The sequence below is a fragment of the Oncorhynchus tshawytscha genome, linkage group LG28 (genome assembly GCF_018296145.1).
Source record: "Oncorhynchus tshawytscha isolate Ot180627B linkage group LG28, Otsh_v2.0, whole genome shotgun sequence".
NCBI lineage: Eukaryota > Metazoa > Chordata > Actinopteri > Salmoniformes > Salmonidae > Oncorhynchus > Oncorhynchus tshawytscha.
The window spans coordinates 42,116,691-42,122,690 of NC_056456.1; the positions used below are offsets into that span (position 1 = coordinate 42,116,691).

Here is a 6,000-nt window from a genome sequence, read left to right on the forward strand (position 1 = left end):
TCAGGAATCATTCCAGGAAGGAACTTCTTGTGAAACTAAACAATAACCTAAATTTGCTGATAACTACAATAACAAACAGTGCTGTAATAATTCAGACTAACAAACCCACATTCATCTGAATCAGGCCTAACTTCTACCACATCCAGTCAACAGGCATGGCTACGTCCTCAATCAGTCCCTATTCCCTATGAGCCCTGGACTAAAGTAGTGCACTATGTAGGGGATAGTGTAACATAAGTCTCTGGTCTAAAGTAGTGCACTATGTAGGGAATAGGGTGCCACCCTGGTCTAAAGTAGTGCACTAGGGTGTGAGCCCTGGTCTAAAGTAGTGCACTATGTAGGGGATAGGGTGCCATGTGGGAAACCTCCCTCCCACGACAGAGCTGTCTTCCAGATATAGGCCCTACACACAGACATGTGATTTCTACTAACTGTTGTCTGAGCACAAGCTTGAACTAAACCCAGCAACTAGAGTGTCTGAGTCAGGTGAACAAATGACCAAAGAACAGAAATAGGTCTAGTTGTCTCTTAACACCAAGCACAGCAGTAAAATACCAATGCCAACACAAACCTTTCACTGGGAAGTTTTTAAAAAATTAAAAAACAACACAGCAAAACTTTAACCAAAATCTAAATTTTCCTGATTGGTTAGCTAATTCTTTAAAAAAAAGATGAGATAATCCAGGACAGAAGAAGTCTTGCATGTCGAAAGACCCCAGAGCATCTAAAGTCTGATCTTGAGAAACGAGAGCCCATCCTGCAGTTACACCTGTATCAATTTCACAGTGGTGGACAGAGAGGAACAAGGTCTCCATATAACCTCTTGACAGACAGAGAGGAACAAGGCCTCCATATAACCTCTTGACAGACAGAGAGGAACAAGGCCTCCATATAACCTCTTGACAGACAGAGAGGAACAAGGCCTCCATATAACCTCTTGACAGACAGAGAGGAACAAGGTCTCCATATAACCTCTTGACAGACAGAGAGGAACAAGGCCTCCATATAACCTCTTGACAGACAGAGAGGAAACAAGGCCTCCATATAACCTCTCCATATAACCTCTTGACAGACAGAGAGGAACAAGGCCTCCATTTAACCTCTTGACAGACAGAGAGGAACAAGGCAAGGCTCCATATAACCTCTTGACAGACAGAGAGGAACAAGGCCTCCATATAACCTCTTGACAGACAGAGAGGAACAAGGCCTCCATATAACCTCTTGACAGACAGAGAGGAACAAGGTCTCCATATAACCTCTTGACAGACAGAGAGGAACAAGGCCTCCATATAACCTCTTGACAGACAGAGAGGAACAAGGCCTTCATTTAACCTCTTGACAGACAGACAGAGACAGAGAGGAACAAAGCCGTCATATAACCTCTGACAGAGAGGAACAAGGACTCCATATAACCTCTTGCTTCTGACATAATACATCTGATCGGTTGAGACAGATTGAGTAGCAGGGTTGGAGTCAATTCCATTTCAATTCCAGGCAATTAAGAAAGTACACTGAAATTCCTGTTCAGTAGGAACATTTGAAATTGTGTTAACTTTCTGAATTGACTGGAATTGAAATGGAATTGACCCCAACCCTGCAGAGTAGAATCATCACAACACCACAGTATGACTCAAATGCAGACCTTCCTCCATGTGCAGCGGATTTCTGTGGTGTGCAGCAAAGCCACTAATTGTGCCATCCACATCCAGCCGAGTAGGCCTTACTCTAGAGAAGTATGGGGTTACTTCATATACCACATTTCAGACTGTTTAGGACCCCTAGGGCTGGGAAGACACCAGTATAACAATACTCATTAGTATAGTGGCAAGGAAACAAAACACAAAGCGGTATTAACTTAATTGGGAAAACAGCCCTAATGTTGGAAACAAACATAATTATGTTGGCATCCAGAATCACATTTATTTCCCAAGCTATCACACCCAATATTTTACATACAGCGGTTTTCAAAAGGACCATAAAGTTCATTTTTGCCATGGGGGGGGAATAGTGTTTCACTGGTATGTCACAGCCCTACGTGACTCTGTTGGTTTCACATCAGAATAAAGCTCAATAAGCTCAATACTACCTAGATTAGCTTCATTATCAGTAGATTCCATCTAGGTAGCTGGAAAACACTCTTACTGTAAAGGTTTTGGTCATAATAGGTGAGTTAGCAATCGACTTATGTCCAAGATAACTAACTAGCACCTCTCTGTTTTTTTCATTGCCGATACACCATTGTATTAACCAAGTTATTAAAACCTGACTTGATTCATTTTTTTTTATTACCCAGGTAATGTATCGTTTAGGGCTGTGTTTACACAGCTTCAACAAGCTAACCACGGCTAGATAAACTAGCTAGGCCTGAAAACACTTCACCTGCTCTCCTAGTTACATATTGTTATGTTACCTAACGACAGCCAGCTAAGTTAGCAAGCTGCCTTCTCTTCTTGGCATTGTTGTCGTAGTTGACAATGGATTATATAACAGCTATAACGTTACAATTATAAAAAGCAAAAAATATAAGATTTAGCTAGGGGGTTTTGGCAAAGAATGGTCACGTTAGGTTTAGCAGTAACTGGTTGTCACGGCTAAAGTTAGTTAGCCACCAAGCTAAAGTTAGTTAGCCACCAAGCTAAAGTTAGTTAGCCACCAAGCTAAAGTTAGTTAGCCACCAAGCTAAAGTTAGTTAGCCACCAAGCTAAAGTTAGTTAGCCACCAAGCTAAAGTTAGTTAGCTACCAAGCTAAAGTTAGTTAGCTACCAAGCTAAAGTTAGTTAAGCACCAAGCTAAAGTTAGTTAGCCACCAAGCTAAAGTTAGTTAGCCACCAAGCTAAAGTTAGTTAGCTACCAAGCTAAAGTTAGTTAGCTACCAAGCTAAAGTTAGTTAAGCACCAAGCTAAAGTTAGTTAGCCACCAAGCTAAAGTTAGTTAGCCACCAAGCTAAAGTTAGTTAGCCACCAAGCTAAAGTTAGTTAGCCACCAAGCTAAAGTTAGTTAAGCACCACCAAGCTAAAGTTAGTTAGCCACCAAGCTAAAGTTAGTTAGCCACCAAGCTAAAGTTAGTTAGCCACCAAGCTAAATTAGTTAGCCACCAAGCTAAAGTTAGTTAGCCACCAAGCTAAAGTTAGCTATGAAAAGGCAGATTCATTTGCACTCACTGTATATAGACTTTTTGTTTTCTTTTGTTCTACTGTGTTATTGACTGTATGTTTTGTTTACTCCATGTGTAACTCTGTGTTGTTGTGTGTGTCGAATTGCTTTGCTTTATCATGACCAGGTCGCAGTTGTTCTCAACTAGCCTACCTGGTCAAATAAAGGTGAAATAAATCACCCTTTGGTTAACTAAATGTTATCAAGCTGTTGCTACGTCCAAACCAAGTAACGTTAACTTAGTTAGCCAGTGACCTGCAATGGGGATGTCTAGTTAGTTAACCGACCTATCAAAAAATGCAATTACAGTAATATGTACATTTGTCTTTTGCTAACTAGCCTAGCCTGCGGTAGATCATCACAAGGGTCAGGAAGTTAGCTGGAACTAGAAGGTGATTTGTTGTCGCTGTGGCCCCAGAGAGGCAACTTTTATACGGTGAATTTTTCGATGGTAAATTTAAAAAAATAAAAAGGTGTAAATACATTTTTTTTTAAATACATTTTATGTTTAAAATGAGCAAACAACATTAATATTTCCCCCAAGTACAAAAAAAATAATAATTTATAATAACACGGCAACTCCTTAATCCGTAACTTTACCGTAGAGAACGATATGCACATTTCCTTCAACACATCAACATATTTTTGGGGGGCAAAACAAACGAAGAGACTAAATCGTTTACCTTCTCCTGTTCTGTTTTGTTTAAAGACACGGAAAATTCCAAATGTATAGTTTATGTGATTTTCTTCAATTTTTACTCCTCTCTCTCTCTCTCTCTCTCTCCCTCCTTGCCTGTCGTCTCTTTGGCTAAGTCTCGCCACTGCCGGTAAAAAAGAAGAAGGCAACAAACCGAACAGGACATTTTGCTGCAGCGCCGCTGTTCATCACCGGTCCAACGTGGTGCCACAATAAGGATTAGCCACAACATTTGCGGTTCGTCTTCAAAATAAAAGTCTCACATTGAAACTGATCTACACAGATACTGTACAAAAATGGTGGAATAATGTCATATTTGGACTAGATAATGCTAAACCAGGTTGGAATGTTGTGTTATATAGCTAAAACATAAATTACATAATTAAATAATTTGACAATAAACAATACAAAAAAATTATAATTCCACTTTGGCTGTATTAAACTGCATAATTGTATTGGGGGTTTCATATCTTCACTGTAGAGCCTAGCTTATGGAGTCTGTACACATGAAATGGGGTATCAGCCTACTCAGTGACACCCACAGAACACAACTATTAGGAGAATGTTCCATCAACAGCCTACACAGAACAGGGTTCCCATGTTCTCAGGATGTAAAGATATTACTGTTCTAGACACGTTTCTGTGTATCAGTTGTCAAGACGTCGCCTGATGGTCCCAAAGAAATGTTCCCAAAGTGGGTCTCAAACCCAAGCCACGAGCACCAATGATAAATGCCTTAATCACTGTCCCAATGGGGGATATCTTTAGGGCATGTGCTTATTGAGCCAGTATAGTTAGGCCCAGTCCTGAATAACCCCTAACCCCTCCTCCCCAGTATAGTTAGGCCCTGTCCTGAATAAATCCCTAGCCCCTCCCCAGTATAGTTAGGCCCTGTCCAGAATAAACCCCTAACCCCTCCTCCCCAGTATAGTTAGGCCCTGTCCTGAATAAATCCCTAGCCCCTCCCCAGTTTAGTTAGGCCCTGTCCTGAATAAACCCCTAACCCCTCCTCGCTAGGCATTGTGTCGATCAGGAACAATGTGATAGGTGTGAGGAGCGTCATTAAAACAGGTTAATATGCCCCACGAACATTAGACAACTATACAGAAAACCCTTAAATTGCTGAAATAACTGAATAAAATCAATGATGAGAGAATAGTCAGATGAATTGATACCTGACACGGACATGGCAGCGTAGCAGGAAGATCGGACATGCACAATAAAATCATGTATGTCAAATATTTAAATTAAAAGCACTGTGTTTGTGTGTATCCCTAACCCTGCCAACAGACAAAGAACTACGAATGGATCAGTGGTTCACCAATCAGAACCTTGATTGTCTCAACAACAGTAACAAGACGTGATGTGTCAATTATTCTTCAAGCAACGTTCCCATGAAAAACATCAATGTGGTATATATTCGGAGAACGTGGGTAGCGTTGGCATGGAGGAGGAGCGTGTGGGAGTCGAGCCGGAGCGCTGGATGATCCGTTCAAACGCCGACACCCTTGACGACACAGCGTCCCGCCGGGGAATGTTCCCCCCTGCCTCGTCCCCCTCCCCATCAGTTTCATTGATCCCCACCTTTTCAAACAGGTTCTGTGTATGTTTGGTGGAATGTTGATGGAATATTCTCTTATTTTGAGGGTGAAAGGGAAAATTTCACTATTGTGGCTAATTCTATTGTGGCTTCTCACAGATTTAATAAACTAGCAATTTTTTTTTTATATATATATTTTTTCATATTTATTTCACCTTTATTTAAACCAGGTAGGCAAGTTGAGAACAAGTTCTCATTTACAATTGCGACCTGGCCAAGAATAAAGCAAACAGTTCGACACTTACAACAACACAGAGTTACACATGGAGTAAAACAAACATACAGTCAATAATACAGTAGAAAAATAAGTCTATATACAATGTGAGCAAATGAGGTGAGATAAGGGAGGTAAAGGCAACAACAACAAAAAAACATGGTGGCAAAGTAAATACAATATAGCAATAAAACACTGGAATGCTATCCTAACTTGGTTTGGGGAATAGTTAGTCATAAACTCACTGGGGAAAACCCTGTGCGGCAGCTCAGCAGCTGAGGAAGTGGATATTTCATGACTATCCACGTTTGAACCTAATATGCAGCCTACTGCATG

General features: G+C 40.8%; 1 protein-coding gene across 4 annotated transcripts in view; it reads right to left on the reverse strand.

The window, feature by feature from the left end:
- LOC112227289 (casein kinase I-like) overlaps positions 1-4,000 on the reverse strand; it is a 40,371-nt gene extending 36,371 nt beyond the window's left edge. For all 4 annotated transcript variants that reach the window (XM_042307937.1, XM_042307935.1, XM_042307936.1 and 1 more), the window contains exon 1: positions 3,837-4,000. The gene's annotated coding sequence lies outside the window, so the exon portion shown is untranslated. The remainder of the gene's footprint in view (positions 1-3,836) is intronic.
- Between the last annotated feature and the right edge of the window lie 2,000 nt (positions 4,001-6,000).